At 42.0% G+C, this 19,478-nt stretch overlaps 1 protein-coding gene across 1 annotated transcript in view; it reads left to right on the top strand.

Moving 5' to 3' along the window:
• The first annotated feature begins 8,822 nt into the window (after window positions 1-8,822).
• Window positions 8,823-19,478, top strand: part of ncor2 (nuclear receptor corepressor 2) — a 186,212-nt gene continuing 175,556 nt past the window's right edge. The window contains exon 1 of the mRNA XM_036979698.1: window positions 8,823-9,306. The gene's annotated coding sequence lies outside the window, so the exon portion shown is untranslated. The remainder of the gene's footprint in view (window positions 9,307-19,478) is intronic.

Below are 19,478 nucleotides of genomic sequence, written 5' to 3'. Positions count from 1 at the left end.
ATGAAGATCTGTGAAGTTATTTGGATTTTTACAAGTTATCTTTGAAAGACAGGGTCCTGAAAAAGGGACTTTTCTTTTTTTGCTGAGCAAGAGGTAGTAGGCTTTACGATGTTAACTTTTTAAAGTACTTTTATATCTGATTTGTGCACAAAAATGCACTCTCTCATCCCCTTTCTGTAAAGATAGCGCTGACAGAGAAGTGCAACGTCTTACGAGTGCAGCCTGACAATTTAGTGATATTTTTTTGTTCATCTTAACTTTTTTTGTACAGGAATTTCATACTATTATATGATTTCCAAGCCCTTCTGGACATCAGACTTCAACTGCAACTCAGATGTTCCCTTGCTCATACCGGGCCCCATTCCTTTGTTTCATGGGCTACCAAAATGCATCAGGCATAGACGAGCCGGTCACCTGGTGAAACTGAGACAAAGAGAAAATTGACTGGCACTCCCCTCCATTCTATTAGTAAATGTCCAGTCACTGGAGAATAAGATAGATGAGCTTTGTTCGAGAGTCTCCTATCAGAAAGACTTGAAAAGCTGCAATATTATATTACTTGCAGAGATGTGGCTGGATGACTCTGTGTATGTAGAACTCAGTCGTTTCTCCATGCAGCAGCACGATCAGACAAAGATGGCCTCCGGCAAGTCCAAAGGGGAGGAGTGTGCCTCTTCACAAACAACTTATGCACTACTTCCAGTGTGAAGGAAATCTCAAGCTTTTGCTCACCTGATATAGAATACCTCATGGTAAGCTACAGACCCTTTTGTCTACCAAGAAAGTTCTCATCCATAATTATCACGGCTGTCTACATCCCTCCACAAGCCAAAACCACTTTGGCCCAACAAATTGTAAAGGGCCATATACAAACAAGAAACCGCTCACACAGAGGCAGTGTTTCTGGTGGGCGGAGGCTTTAACACAGGGAGACTTAAAACCGTTCTACCTCACTTTTACCAATACATCTCCTTTGCATCTGGGGGCGCTGAAACTCTAGACCACTTTTATTCTACCCACAGAAATCCATACATACATACATTCCTCGTCCTCCCTTCGGCAAATCTGACCATGACTTTATTCTCCTGCTTCCTTTTACAAACAAAAGCTCAAACAGGAAGTACCAGTGATGCACTCAATACAGAAATGGTCCGCTGAAGCAGAAGCGAGGCTACAACAATGTTTTGTTAGTACTGACTGGGATGAGTTCCAGGATTCATCTGATAGCATTGAGAAGTTTATCACATCAGTCATGGGCTTCATCAGTAAGTGCATAGATGACATCGTCGTCCCCACAGTGACTATACGAGCGTATTCAACCCCCCCCCCCCCCACCCCCCCCCCCCAAAAAAAACATGGATTATAGGCAATATCCGCGCTGGGCTAAAGGCTAGAGCCATTGTTTACAATGAACAGGACTAGGACATGGATGCACACGCACACACAAGAAGGCCTGCTACAACCTCAGACGAGACATCAAAGATCCAAAAGGACAATATAGGAGGAAGGTGGAATTCTATTAAACCTTCTCTGGTGCTCGTTGTATGTGGCACGATAACGGATTACAGAACTGCCAAATGAGCTAAATGCCTTTTATGCTCGCTTTGAGGAATACAACACTTAGTCTTGCCTGAAAGCCCCTGTTGTTCTGGATGACTGTGTGATCTCGCTCAAGTTGGCCGATTAGAGTACATCTTTTAAACAGGTATAACACTCGCAGGGCTGCCAGGCCAGACGGAATACCAGGGTGCGTTCTCAAAGCATGCGCAGACTTCACTGACATTTTCAAACTCCCCTTATCCCAGTCTGTAATCCCAATATGTTTCAAGCTGAGCACCATTGTTCCTGTTCCCAATAACTCCAAGATAACCTGCCTAAATGACTATCGCTCAGTAGCGCTCACATCTGTAATTATGAAGTGCTTTGAAAGGCAGATTAGGACACACATCAACACCATCCTCCCAGAAACCCTGGATCCACTCTATTTTGCATACCACCCCAACAGATCAAAAGATGGCGAAATCTCAATTGCACTTCAAGCTGCCTTCTTCCAACTGGACAAGAGGGGAAATAACTATGTGAGAATGCAGTTCATAGACTACATATCAAATCAAATGTTATTTGTCACATGCTTTGCAAAAAGGTGTAAACTAACAGTGATATGCTTACTTACGTAACTTTTCCAACAATGCAGAGAGAAAAAAATAACGAAATTGCAGAAAAACTATAAAAACTATACAAATAATAACACAAGGAATAAATAGAAAAAAAATACCACAATGAATAAATAAACAATGAGTAACGAGAACTTGGCTATTTACACGGGGTACCAGTACCGAGTCGATGTGCAGGGATACGAGGTAATTGAGGTATATACAGTGCATTCGGAAAGTATTCAGACCCCTTGACTTTTTCCACATTGTTACGTTACAGCCATATTCTAAAATGTATTAAATAGTCGTCGTCCCCCATCAATCTACACACAATACCCCATAAAGACAAAGCAAAAACAGGGTGTTAGACATTTTTTGCAAATTCATTAAAAAAACAAAACTGAAATGTCACATTTACGTAAGTATTCAGACCCTTTACTCATTAGTACTTTGTTGAAGCACATTTGGCAGCGATTACAGCCTTGAGTCTTATGGGTATGACGCTACAAACTTAGCACAGCTGTATTTGGGGAGTTTCTCCCATTCTTCTCTGCAGATCCTCTCAAGTTCTGTCAGGTTGGATGGGAAGCGTCACTGCACAGCTATTTTCAGGTCTCTCCAAAGATGTTCGATTGGGTTCAAGTCCGTGCTCTGAATGGGCCACTCATGGACATTCAGAGACTTGTCCCGAAGCCACTCCTGCGTTGTCTTGGCTGTGTGCTTAGGGTCATTGTCCTGTTGGGAGGGGAACCTTCGTCCAAGTCTGAGGTCCTGAGTGCTCTGGAGCAGGTTTTCATTAAGGATCTCTCTGTACTTTGCTCCGTTAATCTTTCCCTCAATCCTGACTAGTCTCCCAGTCCCTGCTGCTGAAAAACATCCCAACAACATGATGATGCCATCACCATGCTTCACAGTAGGGATGGTGCCAGGTTTCATTCAGACGTGACGCTTGGCATTCAGGCCAAAGAGAAAAATCATGGTTTCATCAGACCAGAAAATCTTGTTTCCCATGGTCTGAGAGTCCTTTAGGTGCCTTTTGGCAAACTCCAAATGGGTTGTCATGTGTCTTTTACTGAGGAGTGGCTTCCGTCTGGCCGCTCTAACATAAAGGCCTGATTGGTGAAGGGCTGCAGAGTTGGTTGTCCTTCTGGAAGGTTCTTCCATCTCCACAGAGGAACTCTGGAGCTCTGTCAGAGTGACCATCGGGTTCTTGTTCACCTCCCTGAACAAGGCCCTTCTCCCCCAATTGCTTAGTTCCAACCTCACCTGCACACTGTTTTTTTTACCAGTTTTTGTGTTCTGTTTTTCACTTGTTTTCTTTGGTGCAAATAAATAAATCCTAAAACCTCTGTAGCTTCTTGTGGTCGGTTGCCAAACAGTTGCCATATGAAGTGGTGAGGCAGCTAGTCAAGATGCTCTCAAGGGTGCAGCTGTAGAAATGTTTGAGGATCTGAGGGCCATCTTTTCAGTTTCCGGAGGGGGAAGCTCTCAACCTGTTCCACAACAGTCAATGTGGATGGGGGCATGCTCTACCCTTAGTTTCCTGTGGTCCATGATAAGCTCCTTTGTCTTGCTGAAGTTGAGGGAGAGGTTGTTGCCCTGACAGGTCTCTGACCTCCTCCCTGTAGGCTGTCTTATCGTCATCTGTGATCAAGCCTACCACCGTTGTGTTGTCTGCAAACTTAATGATGGTGTTGGAGTCGTGCTTGGTCACACAGTCGTGGGTGAACATGTAGTACAGGAGGAGACTAAGCACGTACCCAAGAGGGGCCCCCGTGTTGTGGATCAGCATGGCAGATGTGTTGTTCCCTACCATTACCACCTGGGAGCGGCTTTTCAGGAAATCCAGGATCCAGTTGCAGAGGGAGGTGTTTAATCCCAGGGTATTTCATTTAGTGATGAACTTAGAGGTCACAATTGTGTTGAATGCTGAGCTGTTGTCAATGAAATGTTATTTGTCACATGCACCGAATACAACAGGTATTCGGTAAAGTTTCACCTTACAGTGAAATGCTTACTTACAAGCCCTTAACCAACAATGTAGTTAAGAAAGTACCTAAAAAAATGAATTCTCATGTAGTTGTTACTTTTGTCCAGGTGGGAAAAGGCAGTGAGGAGTGCAATAGAGATTGCATCATGAGGATTTGTTGGGGCGGTATTCAAATTGGAGTGGGTCAGGGTGTCTGGGATGATGGTGTTGATGTTAGCCATGACCAGCCTTTCAAAGCATTTCATGGCCTCAGATATGAGTGCTACGGGGAGATAGTCATTTAGACAGGTTACCTTGGCATTCTTGGGCAGAACGACTATAGTGGTCTGCTTGAAACATGTAGGTATTACAGACTGAGTCAGGGAGAGATTGAAAATGTCAGTGAAGACACTTGCCAACTGGTCAGGCATGCTCTGAGTACGCATCCTGGTAATCCATCTGGCCCTGCGGCCTTGTGAATTTTAACCTGTTTAAAGGTCTTACTTACATCGGCTACGGAAAGTGTGATCACAGTCAAACCCGGAACAGCTGGTGCTTTTATGCATAGTTAAGTGTTGCTAACCTCTAAGCGCGCATAGAAGATATTTAGCTCATCTGGTAGGCTCGTGCCACTGGACAGCTCACGACTGGGTTTCCCCTTTGTAATCTGTATTAGTTTGCAAGACCTTCCACATCCAACGAGCATCAGAGCCAGTGTAGTTGGATTCGATCTTGGTCCTGAATTGACATTGCCCGTTTGATGGTTAGTCGGAGGGCATAGTAGGATTTTTTCTAAGTTAGTGTCACTCTCATTGAAAGAGGCAGCTCTAGCCTTTAGCTTGCCTGTAATCCATGGCTTCTGGTTGGAGTACGTATTTACGGTCACTGTGGGGACAATGTTGTTGATGCTCTTAATTATGAAGCCGGTGACTGATGCTGTAAACTCCAGAATGCCATCGGATGAATCCTGGAATATATTCCAGTCTGTGCTAGCGGAACAGTCCTGTAATTTAGCATCCACTTCATTAAATCACTTCCATATTGAGCGTGTCACTGGTACTTCCTGTTGAGTTTTTGATTAAAAGGCAAGATTCAGGAGGGTAGAGTTATGGTCAAATTTTCCAAATGGAAGGGCGAGGGAGAGCTTTGTTTGTGTGTCTCTTTGTGTAGAGTAAACGTGATCTAGAGGTTTTTTTGCTTCTAGTTGCACAGCTGATATGCTGGTAGAAATTACTGTAGGTAAAACAAATTTCAGTTATCCTGTATTAAAGTCAACGGCCACTAGGAGCGCCGCCTCTGGGTGAGTATTTTCTTATTTGCTTATGTCCCTATACAGCTTGTTGAGTGCGGTCTTAGTGCCAGCATCGGCTTGTAAATAGACAGCTACGAAAAATATAGATGAAAACTCTTGGTAAATAGTGTGGTCTACATCATGAGGTATTCTAACTCAGTCGAGCAGAGCCTTGAGACTTCCCTAATATTATAGATTGCGCACCAGTTGTTGTTAACAAAGAGACACACACACCCCCCCTCTGAGCTTCCCCAACGCAAGCCTTTCTGTCCTGCCAACGTAAAGAAAAAACAGCAACATTTCTATGTACCATGTCCTTGTTCAGCCACGACTTGAAGACACATAGAATAATACAGTTCTCCAGATCACATTGATGGGATAGTCTCGAAAGGAGCTCATCCAGTTTATTCTCCAGTGATTGCAAGTTTGCCAATAGAACGGAGGGTAGAGGCGATTTATTCACTCGCCGGTGTAGTCTCGTCAGGTATCCTGCACGTCTCCTTCTTCGAGTGCCGGGACTTGGGCCTGGTCTGCAATAATCAATATGTCTTTCACCTCCAACTAATTGAAGTAGAAGTCCTCGTCCAAATGGAGGTTAGTGACAGCTGATTTGATGTCCTGAAGCTCTTTTCGGTCATAGGAAATGATGGCAGAAACATTATGTACAAAAAAATTTAAGAGCAGCGCCACAAAATAGCCCAATTAGTCAGGAGCCCACTAAAGGGCCACCATTCCTTCCGAACAGCGCAGGGTTCAACACCATAGTCCCTTCCAAGCTCATCACCAAGCTGGGGACCATGGGACTGAACACCTCCCTCTGCAACTGCATCCTGAACTTCCTGACGGGTACGCCCCAGGTGGTACTGGTAGGCAACAACACATCTGCCATGCTGATCCTCAACACCGGGGCCCCTCAGGGGTGCATGCTTAGTCCCCTCCTATACTCTCTTCCCTGTTCACCCACGACTGAGTGGCCAAGCACGACTCCAACATCATCATTAAGTTTGCTGACGACACAACAGTGGTAGGCCTGATCAACGACAAGGATGAGACAGCCTACAGGGAGGAGGTCTTATACCCTTATTATTATTTATCCTGATGCCTAGCCACTTTATCCTGACTTCATGTACATATCTACTTCAAATACCTCATACCCCTGCACAGTGAACTGGTACTTCCTGTATATAGCTCCATTCTTGTGTATTTTATTCCTCTTGTGTTACTATTTTTCTTTTATTACGATTTTTTACTCTTCATTGTTGGAAAGGGCTCATAAGCAAGCATTTCACCGAAAAGTCTACACCTGTTGTTTTTGGTGCCTGTGACAAATACAATTTTATTTGTCTCAGTCTGAGGGGAAAGATAATTATCCCAGAATGCTTGACCTGAGCTCCGTTGTGACTATAATAAATGACAGGACTGGCAGAATGAATTATGTCTGGGCCTGAAATGTACATCACAGTCCAAGCAAGAACCTGGCATGTAATTATATTGATGCTATATATAGAAGTAGATGCCACAAAGAATCCATCACCTCCATTTAAACATCACATTCAAGCTGAGCCACATTACTTTTTAAGGAACTTCATAACGATATGAGAATATATTTGATATTGCTTCAAATTTGAATTTGTATTGTAGTACATTGGCTTGGCCTTGACAAGATGAGTACAAATAGCTAACTGCTAGTTTTATAGTATTTTTTAAAAACTGACTTCCCAGCCCATGGAAACCATTATAATACAATTGACAACATTCTCACACGTTATTTACTGTATATCAGTATATTTTGATCAGTATAAGTGATAATACAGATTTAAACATGGTGATGGATATGTAGAGGGTGAAAATAAAAAGTAGTGCATCATTCATCAAGGTCTCATTCACAACTGTTATGATGCAGGAAATACTGCATTATAACACAATAAAATTGAACATAGAAGAAGTATAACACAATGAAATGGCCATCCATTACAGCGGGTGACAGTTTGACAAGAGGTGGTTTGATATCAAAGCTGATATTCTGCAAAGGGGGGCTCAATTAACCTAGTAAACTCCAGTTGCCAGTTTCTCTACTGAGAGCTTCTCTGCTCAACGCATTCATTCATCCTCCCTTTCTTTTCCCAGGTCTTTTCAGTTGTTTTTCATTTATTTGATTTGCTTAATGACTGTCTTCAGTGCAGGGTAGCCTAGTGGTTAGAGCGTTGGACTAGTAACCGGAAGGTTGCGAGTTCAAACCCCCGAGCTGACAAGGTACAAATCTGTCGTTCTGCCCCTGAACAGGCAGTTAACCCACTGTTCCCAGGCCGTCATTGAAAATAAGAATTTGTTCTTAACTGACTTGCCTGGTTAAATAAAGGTAAAATAAAATAAAATAAATCTATTAAAGGAGTAGCTTTGAAATTCATATTTCCAGTCGGTGGAGCTGGTGGAGTCATATTGAGAGAAGGTGCTTTTATCATGAAATGTAACCACTACTCACACTAGTTTTTACTTTACTTTTCTGAAAATAAAACAGCAAAAATATATTGGCTCCCTCCAAGGCAAGTTGTAAATGATTACTGTAGTCTCTATTATTTGTGTCGCTGTTGTAATAAACAAGTATAACAATAACAATTAACAGGTTTCATTTGATTGTGCCTTTTAATGAACCTCTTTGCTATTTATTATGCAATATGTAGTGTATATTACATTAATCAGAAAGGGTAAAATAAGTATGATACTGAAAACCATTGAAAGCCTTTAAGACTTTGTCTAAACACATGGTTAACACTGCGGGCGGGGGATTGCTGCTCCTGATGAAGCACAGCTGTGGACATAAAAACTGGCAACTGAAAACACTTTGTACTTTATCATTGAGCTGACTAATTGGGCATTGCAAAGATGGAGATAGATTAGTGAGCCATACTGCCAGGGTCCAGAAAGCCCAGCTGAAGTAAACAGAGCTCTTTCCTGCTCTGTGATGGGTGGATGGAGAGATGTTGGTTATGGTGGTTGTTAGACAGGGTCTCCCAAACCACAGCGCAGAAAGAAAAACACAGGAAAGAAAAATGAATCTCATCTGACATCATGGAGCAGCACGCTGAAGCTGAAATGTAGGTAAGATAAAACATGTTTCTCCCAATGTGACAAAAACAAGCATAGTCAGAGAGAATAATGTTACCTTTTTTAAACTGTATGACATCAATCAAATCTGAGAATGGAAATAGGACAATTTATTAATGTAGGCTATGCCAAATCTAGGTTTAAGAGGTGAATAATATTTTCTGGGATTTTGTTTTTAAGGGTCAAACTCACTCTCTTGCTGGGAGATTCTCTAAAATCTAAAGTTCCTCAATTATAATTTATGTGTGTATTTTCTGTTAGATGTTTAGAAGGAGACTATGTGGTGGTTCAGGGGCAGGGCAGGTCCAGATGATCCAGAAGAGAACGGTTTCCGATCATTAACAGGGCACTGGCCTTCACTACATCATCTGCTTAACAGCATGGGATGCTGTGATCTCCCAAATACTATTGTTCAATGTTAGTCACAGTATTCACAGCTTGTTCCCCGTCTGGGCATCAAATAGCACAGATGTAGAGGTACACTCGAGAAAAACTAAATATGGAAAATGCTTACTTGGCTGATTGAATGAGTGGGCTTGAGTGAGAGGAAAGAGCAAGAGAGCGCGAGAACATGCGACCTATCGAAAGAGCTGAATCAAGAGAGGCGTTTCGGCACCATTCTCCGGGAGAGTAGACGCGACATTTGCCGCAAGTAATGTTAGAAAGGAGTGGAGTAAATGAGAACGAAAACTCTTATTTGGTGTGGATTATTTCTGGAAAAACAAAGCCCTACCAAAACGGAAACTAGTACAACATTAGAAACAACATACAAAGATTGGAATAATACGGTAAGATAACACTCATCACGGTATTTGTTAGCTAACGTTAGCTATCACCCGTACTGGTGCTAAGGTTGACACGCTACAGCTAGCTACCGTCCGTAGCCAAACCAGTATCATTTGTTAGGATAGATTCGAGTCAGTTAGCTAACACAGCGCTAAACAGTGCTAGCTAACAGCTAACTAGCTAGCTGACGTTGTCATACAAATAATGTTAGCTGGCTAGTTAATTGGCATAAATAATTCGATTGTATAGCGAGCCTTTTCTCAATAACTTGGTTGATCTAACTTGATGACTTGCTACACCTTGGCATAAGACAGGAAACCATTAACGTTCGCTACCTAGACATGTTAGTTAGCAAGCTAACTGGTAAGTGTTAGTCACCAACCTGGCATCTCCTAAAATGCACGTTTCTTCGTAATATATTTGATCCATTTGGCTAACTATATAGTGGGCATTGGCCACACTTAATCAGTTAGCTAGCTAGCAACGCCTAGTATACCAGACATTCATTGATTTGTGTCATAAGCTTGTCAACACTCCGCTCTTGATACACGTTGGTTGTCGTTGACGTGGGGGATCCTCTTAGTCTGATTAGTCAGACTGTAAGGTACAATTAATTGGTATAACTAACGTTACAGCCTTAGACAATCGTGTAAATGTGAATAGAATGACATGTAAACGTACTCTACCTGCTGTCTGTGCGGTTTGTCCTTATGCACGAAATTTGAGACAAAATATCCAAGGGAAGGTATTGTTTACCTGACTTTTTAGAGAGCTGGGGTATGTACAGTGGGGCAAAAAAGTATTTAGTCAGCCACCAATTGTGCAAGTTCTCCCACTTAAAAAGATGAGAGAGGCCTGTAATTTTCATCATAGGTACACTTCAACTATGACAGACAAAATGAGAAAAAAAATCCAGAAAATCACATTGTAGGATTTTTTATGAATTTATTTGCAAATTATGGTGGAAAAGTATTTGGTCAATAACACAAGTTTATCTCAATACTTTGTTATATACCCTTTGTTGGTAATGACAGAGGTCAAACGTTTTCTGTAAGTCTTCACAAGGTTTTCACACACTGTTGCTGGTATTTTGCCCCAAATACTTTTCCACCATAATTTGCAAATAAATGCATTAATAATCCTACAATGTGATTTTCTGGATTTCTTTTCCTAATTTTGTCTGTCATAGTTGAAGTGTACCTATGTACCTATGAACATTTGTTGCAGCCATGGGGTGTATATATATATATATATATATATATATATATATATATATAGGGGTGGACCCCAGCTGTGACACAGGTGTACACGGGAGTCAATCTGTAAATCCTCACCTCCTTGTGCCTTATTGCTTAAATATCCCTACCCGCTCTCTAAAAAGTTGGCTTAACTATACTTTCCTGTGGATATTTTGTCTCAAATGTCGAGCAGCAGAAGGACAAACCGCACAGACAACTTGGTAGAGTACATTTTAAGTATAATTTTATTCATCATTCTGGCTTGTAAGGAACATTTACACAATTTTGCCAATTTGGAGTGCTTTTATAAGAAACAAACAGCTTTGTTGACATATTATACAAAATCTATAAGCACAGATGAAAGGCTAGCTAAGTATAGAACATGTTCTGGTTTGCCTGCAAATTACTTGCTTGCCTACTTTTCTATGACTTGTCTTGAAAGTTGGGACAGAAGTGAAAGTTGTGTTGCACAGAGAAATTCATGAAGAAATTAACAAAGGCAGATCTCATGTCACGATAGAGCTAGGGCAGTTTCTTAACCCTAACATTACTCACCTCAGTCAACCTGCAAATCTTTACTATGGCATACTACTAGTAGTTACCATGGTCAGAAAATAACTGACTCTGTAAATCTCTCTGTAGGATAATTTATGAAATAGCAATTATTACACAATGTTTTCAGAAATCATAATTTAGAGCAAACTCATATTTTAGCATTAAAAGGGTTACTGACATTCATTTATAAGGGGTCTATCAGAGGCCTACATATGAGCCTCTTTTACAGTTAGCTCTACATATCTGACCACATCTTGATTGGTTAATATAAACAGTGTGAAATTGCACTGTCAGCATAATTTGAGGGAGCATGAAATTGGGCTAAGATGTTTATTTCTTTATTGGCCTTTTGAGGCTCAGACCATAGTTAATAAGGTCAAGTGCATACTTTCTGCTGTGGTATTAAATGCCAGAGCCCAGGCCAAGTGTTTAATTACAATAAAAGGCCTGAGGGAAATTAGCTCCAAATGCCATTCAGAGTATATTTGAATAATATGAAATGCCGGTAGTGGTTATTGAACAAGGTCAAGCCACTCGGATGGGCATTTTGAGTAAAATAAATAATCTAGATAAATAATATTGTTTTGGAATCGTCTTACAATCGAATATCAAATTCTGATTACTGCAAGAGTGCCTAGAGCAGGGCTTGCCAACCCTGTTCCTGGAGAGCTACCCTCTTGTAGGTTTTCACTCCAACCCTGTTCCTGGAGAGCTACCCTCTAGGAGGTTTTCACTCCAACCCTGTTCCCGGAGAGCTACCCTCTAGTAGGTTTTCACTCCAACCCTGTTCCTGGAGAGCTACCCTCTTGTAGGTTTTCACTCCAACCCCAGTTGTAACTAACCTGATTCAGCTTATCAACGAGCAAATTATTAGAATCAGGTGCGCTAGATTGGGTTTGGCGCAAAACACCTACAGGACGGTAGCTCTCTAGGAACAGGGTTGGAGAGCCCTGGCCTAGAGAACAGTTGTTAAAGAGCTGTGGTTTCATCTACTATTGGCTGCAATATGCCTTGAAATGGTTTCCTCTGAGTTGATTGTGTTATGCATCATTGTATGTCAGGCATATTACAAACACTTCCTATAAATTGAGTAAAGCCATAATGCTCTGTGGCAGCCTAAATAGCCTGTTTATTTTGTGCTTATTGATGCATCATTGAATGCTTCTCTGCTCAAGACTGACACGAAACTGAGGTGGATGGGAGAACCCCTATTATTGTAGCTTAGAGGTTTACTGAGTGTGACTCTGTTCTCTGAAGGAAATCCCACCCTGAAGTGCAGTTCAGTCTTGCTCCTCTATTAATCTCTATTGGATCTCTGATCCAAGCAGGGATTGAGCTCACCAAGTCAGCTGCTAATCAAAGGTAGTTTAGCCTTCTTTTAAAACCTGATAAATGTAGATTACCGCCTAAATAGACATACCCAAAAGTAATTATTTATCATGAGGGCCATAAACGGTACATAGCAATGCTTATACTGCCAGAAATATTCAAATCTCACATTTCTGTGAAAAGTAGTTATAAATTACTGAGCTGGAGTCACTTTTGAGGACACACGCACACAGTACAGTGATGAAAGATCATATTTTTCCCCCACTATTCAAGAAACGTGGGGGAATCAGGCTTGAAATGATTGAAATGCTTTCTAAATCAAATTTGACTTGTCACATATGCCGAATACAACAGGTGTAGACCTTACAGTGAAATGCTTACTTACAAGCCCTGAACCATCAATGCAGTTCAAGAAATAGAGTTAAGAAAATATTTGCTAAATAAAGTAAAATATAAACAGTAACACAAGATTACAACAATAACACCAGGGGCCCTGGTGTTGAGGATCAGTGTGGCAGATGTGTTGCCTACCCTTACCACCTGGGGGGCAGCCGATCAGGAAGTCCAGGATCCAGTTGCAAAGGGAGGTGTTTAGTCCCTGGGTCCTTAGCTTAGTGATGAGCTTTGAGGGCACAATGGTGTTGAACACTGAGCTGTGATAAATATAGTAACAATAACATTCTAATCGTTTTACTATAAGATTTCACCTTAACTGTAAAATAAATATAATCATATTTAGTGACAGTCCAAAATTGGACCATTTCATATAACTGACAGAATTATCTGCTGCGTGTCCTCTGAGCAAAGCAGGGACTCCATTTAAATGTCTGCAGACTCGTTACAACTTCAGCTTTAGGTAGTGCTTTTTTAGGTTTTTGAGGTCTGTTCTGTTTCCGTTAAATTTCGCTTTTCGATTTAAGTTAATTAAGATTTATTTTTTAAGCACTATGCACTATGTGAGTTGAATGCTGTAACAACAATAAAACAAGTAATAAAAGTCCCTTGGTGGTAGTGACTGCCCATTACTGCTTATCACTAATGAACCATTATTTAATCACATTACTTTAAAATATTTCAGTTCTTGTGTATATTACATTGTTTTATTTGATTATTTAATCTCTATAGAGCTTCTGCCTATGCTGTCTGTGAAATCACTAATTTAGTAGTTCTTCAAAGTAAATAAGGCATATTTTTATGACTGCTGAATACCAACTATCAATCACTTAGATAATGTATTTTCAGGTAGAGATGTCGTACGAAGCAACTGCTCTCTATCCCTCTCCATCGCGCATTCTTCTGTCTCTTTTACTTAGCAGGTGTGAAAGAAACACAAAGACCGGACAAGTGGGTGTGCAATGGATTATGGTCATTGTGGTTCACGACCAAATTTTATGCACTGCACTGTGTACAATATTGGCCTGTTGGAATCTACAAATCCCTACTACATTGCACAGTTCGGGCCTGATCTGTTTTAACCATGCATGTGAGTAGGGCTGGCACAATTTCCTTATAATTGTTGTCACCGATGGTTATGGATGAAGACCTGTATTCAAATATTGACGAACAGCTGACTGAAGAAATTCATTGTTTGCTACAACACTTTGCTTGTAGTGTTGCAAGGTATACCAAAACTTAGTGCGTTCGGAAAGTACTCAGACCTCTTGACTTTTCCAACATTTTGTTACGTTACAGCCTTATTCTAAAATGGATTTAAAAATATAAAAAATCTCCTCAATTTCTTTCCCCTACATTGAATACTCCATAATGTCAAAGTGAAAACAGGTTTTTAGAAATCTTTGCAAATGTATTATAAATAAAAACAGAAATGTAAATTAGTTCTAAGTATTCAGACGCTTTGCTATGAGACTCATCCTGTTTCGGTGCATCCTGTTTCCATTGATCATACTTGAGCTGTCTACAACTTGATTGGAGACCACCTATGGCAATTTCAATTGATTTGACATGATTTGGAAAAGCACGGTGCTGGCAGCATCATGCTGTGGGGATGTTTTTCAGCGTCAAGTTCTAGGAGACTAGTCAGGAGAGGGAAAGATGAATGGGGAAAGGTACAGAGAGATCGTTGATGAATACCTGCTCTAGAGCCCTCAGGACTTCAGACTGGGGTGAAGGTTCACCTTCCAACAGGACAACGACCCTAAGCACACAGCCAAGACAACGCAAGAGTGGCTCCAGAACAAGTCACTGAATGTCCTTGAGTGGCCCAGCCAGAGCCCGAACTTGAACCCAATCAAACATCTCTGGAGACACCTGAAAATAGCTGTGCAGCAACGCTCCCCATCCAACCTGACAGAACGTGAGAGGATCTGCAGAGAAGAATGTTAGAAACTCCCCAAATACAGCTGTGCCAAGCTTGTAACGTCATACCCAAGAAGGTGCGAAGGTACTTTAACAAAGTACTGAGTAAGGGTCTGAATGCTTATGTAAATCTCAGTTTTTTCATTTTTATTTATAAATTTGCCAAAATGTCAATTGTTTTTGCTTCATGGGGTATTGTGTGTAGGTTAATGGGGGGGGGGGACGACGACAATTTAATCAATTTTAGAACAAAGTTGCATCAACAAAATGTGGAAAAGGGCAAGTGGTCTGAATACTTTCCAAATGTGCTGTAGGTATTTCTGATACTATTATATGTAAAACCGTTTTGTACTAGAATTTTTGTTCCTTTTGGTACTGAAATGTGTCTCACGACATCTACTGATCGAGAGAGGATCGAGTTTATTATCACAGCTGGTGTCCCCTTAGTGCTAGAGCCCCGTCCCTGCACCACCTACTCATTGCTTGCTCTAGCCCAGTGGTCACCAACCTTTTCTGTGTCAAGATCACTTTCGTAGACAAAAAGCAAGCTGAGATCCACCACACAGACTTTTCTTTTAAACATGAGTTTAAAATGTTAAGTTAACCTAATAAAAACAGTTCTGTAGGAATGAGGCCTTATTAGGGCTGATCCCATTTAGTCGACTGGTCAATTGTTTGGTTGATAGGCTGTTGGTCAACCTGAGATTTCTTAAGCTGAGCAGTAACAAAAAATAAAATACAAAAATATCATGGTGTACAAGACAGACACCTGTATGATTCGGGCCTATCTGAGTGGACTGATCCATTGTGGAGACCGTGGGGATGGCACAGTCCGTCAGTCTAAGACGTGCTACCGAAATTGTATATGGTTATATTACATATGAACAATGGTGTAACACTAATAAAAATAATGTAAATTTTTAACAAATGCACTTTCTCCCGTGTTGGATAGTGGTCGCTGTCCATGGTTCTGAAACACATCCGTGCGCTGTTGAATTGGCGCCTTTACCTCGACCATGTTGCTATGTGCATAATTGCTAAGTTAACCAGCATATTGGTGTTGAGAAGAATGTGGCGGAGGCAGCAACATGAATGAGGAGATGAAAAAACATCCCTTTCCTTGTTGTCTAAGAAAAATGAGGAGAAAGGAAACCTCAATTAGGTCAATAGTCAATCAGAAAACCAATCAGTATCTGGTGTGACCACCATTTGCCTCATGCAGCGTAACACATCTCCTTCGCATAGAGTTGATCAGGCTGGTGATTGTGGTCTGTGGAATGTTGTCCCCCTGGATATTGGCGGGAACTGGAACACACTGTCGATCCAGAACAATACTAAACATGCTCAATGGGTGAGTATGCAGGCCATGGAAGAACTGAGATATTTTCAGCTTCCAGGAATTGTGTACAGATCCTTGTGACATGGGGATGTGCATTATCATGCTGAAACATGAGGTGATGGCGGCGGATGAATGGCATGACAATAGGCTTCAGGATCAAATCATAGTATCTCTGTGCGTTCAAATTGCCGTTAATAAAATGCAACTGTGTTCCTTGTCCGTAGCTTATGCCTGCCCATACCATAACCCCACCGCCACCATGGGGCACTCTGTTCACATCAGCAAACTGCCCGCCCACACAACGCCAAACATGCTGTCTGTCATCTGCCCGGTACAGTTAGAACTGGGTTTCATCTGTGAAGAGCACAAATCTCCAGTGTGCCAGTGGCCATTGAAGGTGAGCATTTGCCCAGTGAAGTTGGTTACGACACTGAGCTGCAGTCTGGTCAAGACCCTGGTGAGGATGATGAGCACACAGATTGGCTTCCCTGAGCCTGGTTTCTGACAGTTTGTGCAGAAATTCTCCAGTTGTGCAAACCCACAGTTTCATCATGTGGCTGGTCTAAGACCATTCCGCAGTTGAATAAGCTGGATGTGGAGGTTCCAGGCTGGTGTGGTTGTGAGGCCGGTTGGACATACTGCCAAATTCTCTAAAACTATGTTGGAGGCGGCTTATGGTAGAGAAATTAAGATGACATTTTCTGGCAACCGCTCTGGTGGACATTCCTGCAGTCACCATGCCAATTGCACACTCCCTCAAAATTTGAGGTATCTGTGGCTTTGTGTTGTGACACAACTGCACATTTTATACTGGCCTTTTATTGTCCCTGGCACATGGTGCACCTGTTTAATGATCATGCTTCTTAATCAGCTTCTTGATATGCCACATCTGTCAGGTGGATAGATTATCTTGGCAAAGGAGAAATGCTCTAACAGGGATGTAAACAAATTTGTGGACAAAATATGACAGAAATAAGCTGTTTGTGCGTGTAGAAAAATTCTAGGATATTTTATCTCAGCTCATGAAACATGGGACCAACACTTTACATGTTGTGTTTATACTTTTGCCCAGTGTAGTTAGCTGGCTAGCTAATAAATGTATTGAGTAAGAGCAAACATAGCTAGCTAATACTGATACCAGTGCTGGTGTAGGCCTAAATCAGCATGTTATTTGTGAAACAGTATATTATAAATCAGAGAGGAATAGGCAAAGCGTGACTATGTTAGCTACATGAAGTAAGATAACATTTAATGTAGCCAATATCATGCAGCCCTACGTGGCAGTCTGGAAATGATCTAAAGCCGGGATCAACTTTTGGTTGAAGTTTGTTTTATACTGTGTAATCAATCAGAATGGAGAATGCCATCCTAAGGTCATGCACAACTCATAAAGGAAATGTAGAACTTTTATTATTCAAAAACATTAAATACAATCATACCGTCGCAAATGTTACAAATATTGTGATATGATTCTTTGGCCATATCGGCCAGCCCTACTTGGAACATCTAACCCTGGCAATTTGACTAGTAAACTCATGGGTACACTTGCAATGGCAGCCTGGTATTGCAATGCAATCATTTCCATGGTAATGTAGGATGCATTTTTTTATATATACTGCTCAAAAAAATAAAATGAACACTAAAATAACACATCCTAGATCTGAATGAATGAAATATTCTTATTAAATACTTTTTTCTTTACATAGTTGAATGTGCTGACAACAAAATCACACACAAATTATCAATGGAAATCAAATTTATCAACCACTGGAGGTCTGGATTTGGAGTAACACTCAAAATTAAAGTGGAAAAAACACACTACAGGCTGATCCAACTTTGATGTAATGTCCTTAAAACAAGTCAAAATGAGGCTCAGTAGTGTGTGTGGCCTCCACGTGCCCGTATGACCTCCCTACAACGCCTGCGCATGCTCCTGATGAGGTGGCGGATGGTCTCCTGAGGGATCTCCTCCCAGACCTGGACTAAAGCATCCGCCAACTCCTGGACAGTCTGTGGTGCATTGTGGCGTTGGTGGATGGAGCGAGACATGATGTCCCAGATGTGCTCAATTGGATTCAGGTCTGGAGAACGGGCGGGCCAGTCCATAGCATCAATGCCTTCCTCTTGCAGGAACTGCTGACACACTCCAGCCACATGAGGTCTAGCATTGTCTTGCATTAGGAGGAACCCAGGGCCAACCGCACCAGCATATGGTCTCACAAGGGGTCTGAGGATCTCATCTCGGTACCTAATGGCAGTCAGGCTACCTCTGGCAAGCACATGGAGGGCTGTGTGGCCCCCCCCCAAAGAAATGCCACCCCACACCATGACTGACCCACCACCAAACCGGTCATGCTGGAGGATGTTGCAGGCAGCAGAACGTTCTCCACGGTGTCTCCAGACTCTGTCACGTCTGTCACGTGCTCAGTGTGAAGCTGCTTTCATCTGTGAAGAGCACAGGGCGCCAGTGGCGAATTTGCCAATCTTGGTGTTCTCTGGCAAATGCCAAACGTCCTGCACGGTGTTGGGCTGTAAGCACAACCCCCACCTGTGGACATCGGGCCCTCATACCACCCTCATGGAGTCTGTTTCTGACCGTTTGAGCAGACAAATGCACATTTGTGGCCTGCTGGAGGTCATTTTGCAGGACTCTGGCAGTGCTCCTCCTTGCACAAAGGCAGAGGTAGCGGTCCTGCTGATGGGTTGTTGCCCTCCTACGGCCTCCTCCACGTCTCCTGATGTACTGGCCTGTCTCCTGGTAGCGCCTCCATGCTCTGGACACTACGCTGACAGACACAGCAAACCTTCTTGCCACAGCTCGCATTGATGTGCCATCCTGGATGAGCTGCACTACCTGAGCCACTTGTGTGGGTTGTAGACGCCGTCATGCTACCACTAGAGTGAATGCACCGCCAGCATTCAAAAGTGACCAAAACATCAGCCAGGAAGCATAGGAACTGAGAAGTGGCCTGTGGTTACCACCTGCAGAACCATTCCTTTATTGGGGGTGTCTTGCTAATTGCCTATAATTTCCACCTGTTGTCTATTCCATTTGCACAACAGCATGTGAAAATGTATTGTCAATCAGTGTTGCAGTTGGACAGTTTGATTTCACAGAAGTGACTTGGAGTTACATTGTGTTGTTTTAAGTGTTTCCTTTATTTTTTTGAGCAGTGTATATATATTTTTTCTACTCTGTCTGTTATTACTGAGACCACGGTCATTTGGATTTCCAATTACTGTCATACAACATTCCATGACCATCCACAGCCCTATGTGTGAGGAGATATCTCCTCTCTTGTCTAACAGGGGCAGAGATTATCCTGTGCTCAGTGTCAGGCCCGAGGGAGACAGTGGCAAACAGTTTTAGTACTAGTTCCAGTATTGCTAGCATTAT

The sequence above is a fragment of the Oncorhynchus mykiss genome, chromosome 6 (assembly GCF_013265735.2).
Source record: "Oncorhynchus mykiss isolate Arlee chromosome 6, USDA_OmykA_1.1, whole genome shotgun sequence".
Taxonomy (NCBI): domain Eukaryota; kingdom Metazoa; phylum Chordata; class Actinopteri; order Salmoniformes; family Salmonidae; genus Oncorhynchus; species Oncorhynchus mykiss.
This window is presented reverse-complemented; position numbering and strand designations above follow the sequence as displayed.